This window comes from Mobula hypostoma, chromosome 4 (assembly GCF_963921235.1).
Source record: "Mobula hypostoma chromosome 4, sMobHyp1.1, whole genome shotgun sequence".
Lineage (NCBI taxonomy): Eukaryota > Metazoa > Chordata > Chondrichthyes > Myliobatiformes > Myliobatidae > Mobula > Mobula hypostoma.
Window position 1 is genome coordinate 115,319,077 of NC_086100.1, and position 12,032 is coordinate 115,331,108.

The 12,032-nt window shown below is 45.5% G+C and overlaps 1 long non-coding RNA gene across 2 annotated transcripts in view; it reads right to left on the bottom strand.

Annotated features, from left to right (window-relative positions):
* LOC134345562 (uncharacterized) overlaps positions 1-12,032 on the bottom strand; it is an 88,248-nt gene that overhangs the window by 70,884 nt on the left and 5,332 nt on the right. Inside the window, exon 3 of one of the 2 annotated variants that reach the window (XR_010017724.1) lies at positions 695-4,153. The exons of the other annotated variant lie outside the window; for it this stretch is intronic. This is a non-coding gene — a long non-coding RNA (uncharacterized LOC134345562). Of the gene's footprint in view, positions 1-694; positions 4,154-12,032 lie in introns of those variants that run through there. 2 annotated transcript variants of the gene reach the window in all.

The following is a 12,032-nucleotide window of genomic DNA, read 5'->3' on the forward strand; positions in this document are numbered from 1 at the left end:
AAAATGCAGGAAAAATATATTCCAAGGAAAAAAGAAAATCATGAATGGAAAAATGGCACAAATGTGGCTAATGAGAGGGGTTAAGGCAAAAATAAAAGCAAAGAAACGGCGTACAAGGAAGCAAAAATTAGTGGGAAAAATGAGGACTGGAAGACTTTTAAAAACTTACAGAAGGAAACTAAGAAAGTCATTAGGAAAGAAAAGATGAATTATGAAAGGAAGTTGGCAATTAACTAAAAAAGGATACTAAGAGTTTTTTTAAAAATATATGAAGAGTAAAAGAGTGACAAGGGTAGATATGGGACCAATTGAAAATGATGCTGGAGAAATAATAATGGATAACAAAGAGATGAATGAGTATTTTGCATTAGTCTTCACAGTGGAAGACATGAGCAATATACCTGATAGCCAGAGGTATCAGGGAATAGAATTAGGTACAGTCAAGATTACTAGAGAGAAAGTGCTTGGGAGGCTAAGTGGACTAAGAATAGATAAGTTTCCCGGTCCGGATGAGGTGCACCCAAGGGTTCTGAAGGAGGTGGCTTTGGAGATTGTGGAAGCATTGGAAATGATCTTCCAGGAATCAATAGACTCTGGCATGGTTCCGGAGGACTGGAAGGTCACAAATGTAGTTCCGTTATTTAAGAAAGGAAGGAGGCAGCAAAAAAAAAATTACAGACCTATTAGTCTGACATCGGTAGCTGGAAAGATATTGGAGTCAATCCTCAAGGACGAGGTTATGAAATACCTCAAGGTGCATGACAAGATAGGCCGAAGCCAGCATGGTTTCATGAAGGGAAGATCCTGCCTCACCAACCTATCGGAATTTTTTGAGGTAATCTCGAATAAGATTAACAAGGGAGAGGCTGTGGATGTTGTGAATTTGGATTTTCAAAAGACCTTCGATAAGGTGCCGCATGTGAGGCTGCTTAATAAGATGAGAGCCCATGGAATTATAGGAAAGATATTGAAATGGGTGGAACATTGGTTGATAGGCAGAAAGCAAAGGGTGGGAATAAAGGGATCCTATTCTGTTTGGTTGCAGGTTACTAGTGGTGTTCCGCAGGGGTCAGTGTTGGGGCCGCTTCTTTTTACGATGTATATCGATGATTTGGATTATGGATTAAATGGTTTTGCAAATGACACCAAGATAGGTGGAGGAGCAGGAAATGTTGAAGAAACGGAAAGGTTGCAGAGAGACTTAGTTAGTTTAGGAGAGTGGGCAAAGAAATGGCAGATGAGATACAACGTTGACAAATGTACGGTTGTACATTTCAGAAGAAGAAATAATCGGGCAGATTATTATTTAGATGGGGGAGAAAATTCAAAATTCGGAAGTGCATAGGGACTTGGGGGTCCTCGTGCAGGATACCCTAAAGGTTAACCACCAAGTTGGATCGGCAGTAAGGAAAGCGAATGCTATGTTGGCATTCATTTCAAGAGGAATAGTGTATAAGAGTAAGGAGGTGTTGTTGAGGCTCTAAGGGGCATTAGTGAGACCTCATTTGGAATACTATGTGCAGTTTTGGGCCCCCTATCTTAGAAAGGATGTACTGATGTTAGAGAGAGTTCAGAGAAGATTTACGAGGATGATTTCTGGAATGCAGGGGCTAACATATGAGGAGCGTTTGTCGGCTCTTGGACTGTATTCATTAGAGTATAGAAGAATGAGAGGGGATCTCATAGAAACATTTCGAATGTTGAAAGGGTTGGACAGAGTAGATGTGGAAAGGTTGTTTCCCTTGGTGGGTGAGTCCAGGACAAGAGGGCATAGTCTTAGAATTAGAGGGTACCCAGTTAAAACAGAGATGAGGAGAAATTTTTTTTAGCCAGAGGGTCGTGGATTTGTGGAATTCGTTGCCGCATACAGCTGTGGAGGCCCGATCATTGAGGGTGTTTAAGGAGGAGATTGACAGGTATCTAATTAGTCAAGGTATCAAGGGATATGGGGGAAAAGCTGAAAATTGGAACTAGATGGGTGAATAGTTTAGCTCATGGGGGAGCTGCGGAGAGACTCGATGGGCCAAATGGCCTACTTCTGCTCCTTTGTCTTGTGATCCTGTGAAAGGTTAACCTCCGGGTTGAGTCGGTTGTGAAGGAGGCGAATGCAATGTTGGCATTCATTTCTAGAGGTATAGAATATAAGATCAGGGATGTGATGTTGAGGCTCTTTAAGGCACTCATGAGACCACACTTGGAGTATTGTGTGCAGTTTTTGGCTCCTTATTTTAGAAAGGATATACTGACATTGGAGAGGGTTCAGAGAAGACTCACGAGAATGATTCCAAGAATGAAAGGGTGACCATATGAGGAACGTCTGGCAGCTCTTGTATTCCCCGGAGTTCAGGAGAATGAGGGGGGATCTCATAGAAACATTCGGAATGTTAAAAGGCCTGAACAGATTAGATGTGGCAAAGTTATTTCCCATGGTAGGGGATTCTAGGACAAGAGGGCACGACTTCAGAATTGAAGGACGTCCTTTTAGAACTGAGATGCAGAGAAATTACTTCAGTCAGAGGGTGGTAAATCTCTGGAATCTTTTGCCACAAGCGGCTGTGGAGGCCAAGTTATTGGGTGTATTTAAGGCAGAGATAGATATGTTCTTGATTAGCCAGGGCATCAAAGGGTATGGGGTGAAAGCAGGGGAGTGGGGAATGACTGGAAGAATTGGATCAGCCCATGATTGAATGGTGAAGCAGACTCGATGGGCTGAATGGCCTACTTCTGCTCCTATATCTTATGGTCTTATGGAAGTTGAAGTCGCTTGTAACAACCCTGTTATTTTTTCACCTTTCTCTAATCTATATATCCATTCTTCAATCTTCTGGTGGCGATGTATGAGTTGTTGTTGCATGAATGAAATCACCAGAGAAAAGTACTGGCAAATACAAAACAGATTCTTTATTCAACAAAACAATATACAGCAGGCATCATACGGAGATGCTTTTGGTCGAAGGGTCTCACTGTGGGGCTCAATATTTTGCATGCTAAACATTAAAGGACAATTCCATATTTACAATATATCCACAATGCTTTCTTTGAAACTACACACAAACATTTCACCTCCTGATTCATACCCACACCACAGACACCCAAATGAATTTTAATCAGTATTGTTTGCTCTGGGATTCATGGTTTTTAGGGACCCATTGTTCAGAGCTGCACTCCAAATTAAATCCACAGTACATATTCAGAAGGGAAGACTGGTGGCCAAAGTGATTTGCTAAATGTAAATGTGCTAAACCCGAAAATTGTTCTAACAGTCCCTCCTCTTGGCCCTCCTGGACAAAAGTAAATTTGTACCAGAAAAGGCTAACCTAAAGGAGGATCTTCTCAAATAGGACAGCAAAAATGCCCTGTCTCGGAATTTCCCTCAATTACTTTACATGTATCTACATCTACCCGATCATCCCTAATCACTACCTACATAATGCTAAGCAGAGAGGTTGTCCTGGAAATTTGAAGAGTCTTTGGAAATGCGGCTTCGTTCATTCGCTGCCTGGCTGTTTCAGCTTAAACACATCCTTCGTCTTCACCCCTTCATTCTCTGGCAGCTAAAACTCTCACCTTACACGGGCACCAGCAAGGCAAGTGCATCAGGCTCACAGGCCCTCTCATCGATGTACAGGAAGGGGTTGGGGTGGTCTCTGTTTGAATGACTGTAAGGACCTCTCCTCCCCGATGGTACTCCCTTCCGAACTGTCCAGTCGACTGCTGAAAGGGCCCAGCTTATTTGTATTCACTCCCCATTCAGGCTGGGGGTGACTGCCTTCAGATGCCGTGTGCATTCTTTCTCGGTCTGCCATGCCATCGAAGTTGTGGAACCTGCTGTCTCTGCTTTAACTTAAATCCCTCCCCATCTATTTTCCCCAATATCTTTTCTATTCAGTGCTATTCAACTAATCATCTACCTTCAGTAACCAGTCGTCATTACTCTGTAATGACGACTGGTTACTGAAGGTAGATGATCCATCACACCATCACACTTCAGCGTGCTATTCACGGGTTTCTGTCAGGCTCTCGGTGTCTTCCACTTTTGCGTTTCCTGCGTGTTTCATCAGCTCTGGTCGGGTCTGGTGTGGCCAACTGGTGTTCATCTCTTAGGTGCTCTGTAATTACACGTTTACTGGGTACACTTGCTCCCCCGCTCTGTCTGTAGGAGCAATGAGAAGATGAGTTGTACAGTTTAACTGGAGTCCAGTGTTTCCACTGGCTGCCTCGCGAGTCTGCACACAGACACAAATGTCACTTGTTAAAAGTACCACCTGTGGTCCTATCCATCTGGGAGCAAACCCTGCCTGGGTTTGATTGGGTCACCCGGCTATGGGAGGACTATCTCCTTTCCCTCCGGCTCTCTCTGATCACCAATGTGCTGCTGTTGTTCTGCTCGGTCATTCAACTCTCTAAATGGTTACAAAGGCCTTTCGCACACTGTGGTTTTCTATCCCTGTAAACCCCAGGCTCACCACAACCCATAATTACCCCATGTTGGAGTTGCATCGCTCGCCCCATCAATAATTCGTAGGGGCTGAGACCCAGCATGCAGTTCGGGGTTGCTCACAATCTCATCAGGATTCCTGGTAATACATCAACCCGTGTCTTTCCCGTCTCAGCTATAGCTTTGGCTAAGGCGTTCTTGATTGTTCAGTTCATCCTTTCTACCATTCCCGAACTCTGATGGCGGTGGAGTACATGGAATTGTTGTCGAAACAGTCGGCACGTTTCCTTCATCACTTTCCCTGTGAAATGTGCTCCCTGATCCGAGTCCTCCTGAACTGGGGTTCCCCACTTGGGAGGATTTCCTGAACTAGGATCTGTTCGGAGGCGCTGGCGGTGAAGTACCTGTTGGGAAAGCCTATACCCATCCAGTGAAGTGATCTATAATTACTAGACAGTAGCTTACCCCCCTGCATTTTGGCAGGGCCCCCATAGAATCCATCTGAATACTTTCGGCCGTGGCTGATTTGCCAGTTAAAACTTTCTGCCCTCACCAGGGTTATGCTGGGCACAAATGACAGAACAGCGTTAGAATTTCTCAAAATCCCCGCCCATCCCTGGCCACCACCAGTCCTGCCAGAGGGTCGTGATCATGCTCTGCCTTCCCTAATGCATCACCCCATGATATAACTTCAATAGTATCTGCCTAATACATGGTGGGGCTACCACGACTCCTTCTTCCCCGTGGGTCCAGCTCCCATCTGGTCCCACCTTTGCTCCCTTTCTCCTTCTCCTCTGCCTCTACCTCTTTATATAATTTTACTAAACGGGCTTCCGACTTCTCTTTCTGCACACTTGCAATTTCAATTGCCTCTTGTTCCCTCTGCTGCCTTCTTCGCAACAACATCTGCCCCCACTCATTGTCCTGTTGACGACAGCTCTCAGCCTCCCTGCATCCAGGAGCTCGACAATGGTATGGGCTGTGTGTAGTGTGAATTGTCCCATCATTACCACTAGTTCATTTACCTGCACTGCCCACGCGGCGCAGTCTAAAAGTGGCTACGCAGCGGGGAAGTTCTACTGCAATGGGAGGCTGTTTCCTTGAATAATAGGCCCCTGGCCTTCCTGTGCCCCTCCCCCCACCACTGCATTGTGGTCCCCTCCCTCACTGATACAGTACAGGGGCAAGGGGCGAGCCGCATCCGGGAACCCTAGTGTGGGTGCAAAGGTATCTGCAAAAGCATTTTTCTCATCTGGCCCCCATCTTAACTTCCTTCAGAGGGGGGCCTCCCTCCTTTAATCAAGGCCTGTATCGGGGCCACCAGTGCAGAGAACCCTGGTATGAAATTACCGCTACCTTCCTCACTCCTCTTACATGTACTGGGCGGGGCATGAAGCTGATTGCCGAACGCCTGACATCTGACATGTCCTTCCGTCCCGGGAAATGGTGTAGCCTAGGTACTGTCCGGTTTGCTTTCCTATCTATTGTGTGGACCGATTTTAAACCCTCGTCTCATAGTATCTCTAAAACACTGGCTATCACCTCTAAACGACCTGCTTCATCTTCCAAAGCAATTCGTAGATCATCTGCATAGTGTAAACTGGTCGACTGAGCTTTTCCAAATTCTGCACCATGACCTTATGAAAAATGGCTGGGCTGCCATGTCTACCGCTGTCCATCCAGGGAGAAGGCAAATCGGTTTTGGGACTCAGGTGCTAAGGGGAGCCTCCAAGATCCATTCGCGATATCCAGGACTAAGAAAAACTTTGTATGTTCGGGACACAGGCCATTCAGGATTGTTGCAGGGCTCACCACAATGGGATGCAATCTCGACATGCTCTTATTAAGGGCCAAATAGTTTAATTGATATGATCCATTGGGTTTCCCTAATAGCCATTTAGACAATAGACAATAGATGCAGGAGTAGGCCATTCGGCCCTTTGAGCCAGCACCACCATTCACTGTGATCATGGCTGATCATCCACAATCAGTATCCAGTTCCTGCCTTATCCCCATAACCTTTGATTCTGCTGTCTTTAAGAGCTCTGCCCATCTCTTTCTTGAAAGCATCTAGAGACTTAGCCTCTACTGCCTTCTGGGGCAGAGCATTCCGCATATCCACCACTCTCTGGGTGAAAAAGTTTTTCCTCAACTCCGTTCTAAATGGCCCACCCCTTATTCTTAAACTGTGGCCTCTGGTTCTGGACTCACCTATCAGAGGGAACATGCTTCCTGCCTCCAACGTGTCCAATCCCTTAATAACCTTATATGTTTCAATCAGATCCCCTCTCATCCTTCTAAATTCCAGTGTATACAAGCCCAGTCACTCCAATCTTTCAACATATGACAGTCCCGCCATCCTGGGAATTAACCTTGTGAACCTACGCTGCACTCCCTCAATAGCAAGAATGTCCTTCCTCAAATTTGGAGATCAAAACTGCACACAATACTCCATACTCCAGGTGTGGTCTCACCAGGGCCCTGTACAGCTGCAAAAGGACCTTTTTGCTCCTATATTCAATTCCCCTTGTTATGAAGGGCAGCATGCTATTAGCTTTCTTCACTGCCTGCTGTACCTGCATGCTTGTTTTCAGTGACTGATGTACAAGAGCACCTAGATCTTGTTGTACTTCCTCTTTTCATAACTTGACTCCATTTAGCTAATAACCTGCCTTCCTGTTCTTACCGCCAAAGTGGATAACCTCACATTTATCCACATTAAACTGCATCTGCCATGCATCCACCCACTCACCCAGCCTGTCCAAGTCACCCTGAATTCTCATAACATCCTCCTCACATATCACACTACCACCCAGCTGTGAGTCATCTGCAAATTTGCTAATGTTACTTTTAATCCCTTCATCTAAATCATTAATGTATATTGTAAAGAGCTGCGGTCCCAGCACCGAGCCTTACGGTACCCCACTAGTCACTGCCTGCCATTCTGAAAAGGACCCGTTAATCCCTACTCTTTGTTTCCTGTCTGCCAACCAATTTTCAACCCATGTCAGTACTCTGCCCCCAATACCACGTGCTCTAATTTTGCCCACTAATCTCCTATGTGGGACTTTATCAAAGGCTTTCTGAAAGTCCTGGTACACTACATCCACTGGCTCTCCCTTGCCCATTTTCATAGTTACATCCTCACTTAGGCAAGTTATAAGTTGCCGCAGCCTCTCTGGTGTTTTAGTTCCTTCACTTTGCCCTGAACAGCTGTCAGTGCGTCAGTTTTTATAGGGTACTACTTATGGGGTTGATGCGGGGCCCCTCTATTTAACTGGGTTTATCTTTACTCGACCACAATCTTGCTTGTGTCTTGCTCACACTGCTGGGAACTGCTGACAAAGTAACCCAGAGACACCATCCTGGCTCCAGTCTGATGATCGGGGCAGCTGCAACAATGCTAGCCATGTTGTGTATTCTGTTGGTTGTATGCGTTTGCTGCCCCTGACTCGTCAATATTATTTCTCCCTCTCCCGAATCTATAACGGCCCCTGCTTTCCTTAGGATGTCTATTCCAAGGATCGTGTGCTCATTATTTGGACAGATTCAGAAATACACCGGAAGCTGCACTCCACCGATTTCGGGTATTTGTGACTCGCTTCTTTCTGCTTTCACTGTTTTCCCTCCTACACCCCTAATATAAATAACTTGTCCGGTTGTTGGCAAGGGTAGGTCTGTTATTTATACCGATGCTCCTGAGTTCACTAACGTATCGCATTGGCAGTCCCCGAACAATGCTGTTGTGTACATCCGCGGGTCACCAGTGGTAGCAGTGAGGGCCGCCACCACATCTTTTTCTGACCTAGAAGCCGTCTTCACTAGCTCGACAGTCAGATTGGTTGGACTGGGCATCAATGGGGTGAGAGATTGCATGTCTGCTGTGACGTTCACCTATTTTTCTTTCCTCTTTTTTGGACACTGCCTCCAACCATGTCCCAATAGGCCGCACCTGTAGCATATCAACTCCTTACCCTCCCACATCTATTCCAGCAGTTCCTTGCTTCGTGCCCTGGTCACCGGCAAACAAAACAAATTCTCTAGGGCATCACAGCAGCTACATCCGCTCTAGCCACTTTACAATTTCTCTTGCAGTTTCTTTGGTCTATCTCACTGGCCCACGAAACTATCGCAGAGTAGGTCGACCCCACCGTTATCCCCAAATCCAAAACTTCCTGGTGGGCTGAGCTCAGGCCTTCCTTCAGCATTTTCAGGAAGACTTGGTTGTCCCTTCCTGGATTATCCAACCCAGAATACTCCTCATACGCTCGATATTTATGTTCTATATAATCCATGACTGGCTCATCAGCTTTTTGAATCACTGTGCCATTGTCGTTCCCCAGTTACTTTCACCTCACCCGTGTCACTGCCTCATTCCCCCTTTAGAAAAAAGCAACATCTTTCTTCATTGCTGGCGTTCCCAGTAGTTGCCTAGATACCATCCCGCACCCCCTGGGCCATATTGTCTCACGCATTCCTCGGGCACTTCGCTTTTACCAACACCGGTATATCTTTAGGTTGCATCTAGTGAATTTCAACCATTTCCTCGAGCTTGCACCAGAATTCCGAATTCCCACATGCAACTTTAAGTGAGGGAAACTTTGACAAGATGCTGTTTCTCCCTGGGGGAGAAGGGCTTATGAATGATTGTAATCAGGATCAAGACTGGCTCAAATCATTAGGGTTCTTGACCTGATGTTGCCTGACTTCAATGGGTGCCATCCTGCTAAAATAGCTGGGTAAAACCTCTCCCTGAAATATCTCCACACTAATTCCCACAGTACACAAAATATAAAAGATGGTACCAGTTAAACAGCACATACTTAAAACCGCACAGTATGTACTCCGTAATCTGTCTCCTTTGAGCACCTGAAATCATGATGCCTGCTGTATTCCTTTGCATCACACTCACAAAACGTACACTAAAATGCAGCTCCCCGAACGAGTATACACGCCCACACTCTGGCGTCCCGAACCGACGGTAACCGCCCTTCACAACCGGTTACTACATCTCACCAAATTAACACACACAGTTTTGTCTCCTACATAAACACACATGCATGCTCACGACTTTTCTATCTACCAGTTCAGCTCTCTGTGTTCGTGGTACCTCACGGTCCCATGTACCACAGACCTGAACAGATCCAACTGTGAGTGCTATTTTAGAAAATACTCGTCGACTTAAATTGCTAAGATCACTGGCCACACTATGGGTCATGAAGGTGTCTCACTCCTGACACCAAATGTTGTTGCCTGAATGAAGTCATTGGAGAAAAGTTTATTTATTCGACAAAACAAGATACAATAGGCATCATATGGAGCCACTTCCGGTCAAAAGGTCTGTCTGGCCCAACGTGGGGCTTGATATTTTATGTGCTAAACATCAAAGTACAATTCTGTATTTACAAGAGCAAACAAGAGAAAATCTGAAGATGCTGGAAATGCAAGCAACACACACAAAATGCAGGAGGAACTCAGCAGGCCAGGCAGCATCTGTGGAAAAGAGTACAGTCCATGTTTCAGGCCGTGAGCCTTCATGGCAAAGGGTCTCAGCCAGAAACTTTCCATAGATGCTGGCACTTTCCTGCATTTTGTGTGCGTTGTCTACATTTACAATATATATGGACAACGCTTTCTTTGAAACTACACACAAACTTCACACCTCCCGATTCACATTCACACCACAAACATCCAAATGAATTTTAATCTGCATTGTCTGGACTGGGATTCACGGCTTTTAGGAACCCATTGTTCATAGCTGCTCTCCAAATTAAATCCACAATACATATTCAGAAGTGAAGGCCGGTGGCCAGTGATTTGCTAAATGTAGATATGCTAAACCCAAAAATTGTTCGTGCGCACACGCGTGTGTGTGTGTGTGTGTGTGTGTGTGTTGGTGTTGTAGTCTCCATCATGTCACCTCTGAGTGCTGCTGTTATATTATCCCTGTGGAATAGTGTAACTTACCTTCCACACCCTTTACCTCCTTCTCTACCTCTTCTAAAACATTGAAAACCCGGAACATTAAGTATCCAGTCCTGCCCTCTCTCAACCGTCTCTGTTACAAAATCATAGATCCGTGTGCTGATCCATGGTCTAAATTCATCACCTTTACCCCTAAAACTGTTTGCGTTAAAATAAACACACCTCAGCCCTTCCACTCCGTTGTGTCTGCCACCTTGCGTGTTCTTTTAAATTGACTTAATCGTCCACAGATTTCATGATCAGTGGACTTCACTCTCAAGCAAGCAGGTATGGCATCTTTAAGCGAATGAAGAATCGTCGCCATGGTTGGAAGTGAGGCAGGAGGTGGTGTGGATGTGGAGGACTCCAAGCCACGCTGAAACACAGAGGAATGAGACCCCAGAAACTCGTTGGTAAATGTTCAGTTGCTGGAGAACAAAACTGAGGACAAAAAGCAAGATTGCTGTATCACAGGGAAATGAGAGATTGCTGGGTTCTATATTTGACTGCGACATGCCTGATATGGCGATCAGCTCCAACGGCTTCTCAATTCACCGGATGGACCGAACTGGTGATTCGGTAAAGGAAAAAGGTGATGTTTCATGATAAACTCTCAGCGGTGCTCTGATGTGGCGGTTTTGTCAAACTCATGTTCCCCCAGCCTTGAACATCTAATGGTTAAATGCCATCCGTTCTATTTACCTAGAGAGTTCTCCTGACTGCAGTTTACCTATCACCAGCAGCCGACTATAAGCAAGTGCTTGAGATAATGCATGATGCCATTAATAAACAAGGAATAGTCTATCCCAATGCATTTCTAAACATAGTCGGAGACTTCAACAAGGCTCATTTCAAGAAAACTCTGCCCAAGTACCTTCAGCACATAACCTGTAGCATCAGAGGTTCAAACACAATAAACATCTGTTACTCTAAGATAAGGGATGCCTACCGTTCCATGCCCAGGCAGCACTTCAGTTATTCTGATCACGTGGCTGCCCTTCTCCTACCTGCACACAGGCAGAGGCTAAGAGCAAAGCTCCAGAGATGAGGACAAAAAAGCGGTGGTCACGGGAGGCAGAGAAGCAGCTACTGGATTACTTTGAGTCGGTAGAGTGGGCCATGTTCAAGGACTCATCTGTGGATCTGAATAATTGTCACAGACTTTCTAAACAGTGGTAGACGAGTGTGTCCTCACAAAATTATTCACAGCCTTCCCCAGCCAATAGCCCTGGATGAACTATGAGATCCACATTCTGCTGAGGGCCAGATCAAAAACATACAAATCTGGTGACCAAAAAGATTACAAGAGGTCCAGGTACAATCTCCAGAAAGCCATTTCACAGTCAAATTGGCAATTCCAGACTAAACTTGAATCAACAAAATATGCTCAACAATTGTGGCAGGGCTTAACTGCTATCTCCTTTTATAAAACAAAAACAAGCAACATAGGTGACAACAGAACTTTGTTTCCAAATGAGCTCAAAGTCTTCTACGCTCACTCTGTGAAAACTTCCACAGCCCCCAATGATCCATGTAATTTCAGTCTCTGAGGCTGATGTGCAAGCAGCCTTCATGAGGGTGAACCCACGAAATGCATTCAGCCCAGACGGGGTACTTGGCCAAGTACTAA